The sequence below is a fragment of the Mus pahari genome, chromosome 7 (genome assembly GCF_900095145.1).
Source record: "Mus pahari chromosome 7, PAHARI_EIJ_v1.1, whole genome shotgun sequence".
Classification (NCBI taxonomy): Eukaryota; Metazoa; Chordata; class Mammalia; order Rodentia; family Muridae; genus Mus; species Mus pahari.
Window position 1 is genome coordinate 80,823,175 of NC_034596.1, and position 1,451 is coordinate 80,824,625.

Consider the following 1,451-nt stretch of genomic DNA (forward strand, 5'->3'; position numbering starts at 1 on the left):
ACAGCAGTAACTATGGCTCACAACTATACCCAAAGTGTAGATTCAGGGAATGTTCCATACCACATGCCCCCCCAACAATGCCATGTTTAGGAGAGAAGACTAAGGTGCTGAACATTTCATCAATTTGTCCAAAGTCACAGGACTAGCAGATGAAGGCGCTGTGATTTGGTTTGGTCTGTCTGACTCTAGAGCGGCCATTCTTCCTTGTAAGCAGGGTGCTGTGCTTTGAGTATGGTCTCCTCTGAAATGTCTGTGAAAGTCCCATTGCCTTTGGCATAGTGTCAGAGGTGGGAGGTTTAAGAAGTATTTGAGTCATTAAAATAATAATAAGGTTGCTAGGGTGGTGGTGCACACCTTCAATCCCAGCACTTTGGAGGCAGATCTCTGAGTTCAAGGCCAGCCTGGTCTACAGAGTGAGTTTCAGGGCAGTCGGGGCTACACAGAGAAACCCTGTCTTGAAAAACTGTTGAGGTTTGGTCTGTTACTGTTTATTGCAATGCTAAATTCTATACCGATAAGTGACTATCGTGTTCACAAGCTTTTGTTGTGTAAACCTTGTTCCTTAAAACAATAACAACAACAATAATAGTCATCAAAGTGTCAATTACACAAAGTTGGAAACGGGCCCATTCTCACAAGAACAAGAATGAGGTTTTGCTCTTGTTACTGCATTGGCTGTTACAAAACCCATCCGCTCGCTGTACAGTCCTGTCTCTTGGCATGCCTTTACCTGCCCATCCATCCACCTTCCCATCAGGCTACGAGATGGCGCAGGTCCGTCCTCCCCGGCCACAGGCATCTCATCTTGGACTCCCAGCCTCCAGAAAAATGAGCTAAGTAAACCTCTGTTCTTTATAAACTTCCCAGTGTTGGGTATACTGTTACAGCACCAGAAAGAGAGCCAAGACAAGGTGAAAACTCTTCTGATGGACATGGGCCAGAGACAGTCCGACTTTCAGTGTGTCTTCCTTTAATACTGGTCCTGCGAGGAGTTTCAACGTCCTTCTGATTGCCGACATTTGACCTCTGACACCTTGAGATTTTTATCTGAGCATAGAAAGTAGCAGCTCCCTGAGTATGCGGAGACCCAGCGAGGTGAGTTTGGAGCCTGGCAGTCTCTGCCTGGTTCTCAGAGGTTAAAAGAATTGGTTTGTTAGGGCTGAAGATAAGGCTCAGCTGACTAAGGCCGCTCTTCCAGAGAACCAGGGTTCTTCGATTCCCAGCACCCACATGGCAGCCTACAACTCTCTGTAACACCAGTTCCGGGGGGTCTGGTGACCTCTCGCTTCCATGAGTACCAGGTATGGAAATGGTGTTCACATACATGGATGCAAAACACCCAGACACATAAAGATACTAAAAAACAAAAAAGGCGGTTTCTGTTTCTCCTCCTCTTCCTCCTCCTCCTTCTCCTTCTCCTCCTCCTTCTCCTACCCCTCTTCCTCTTCCTC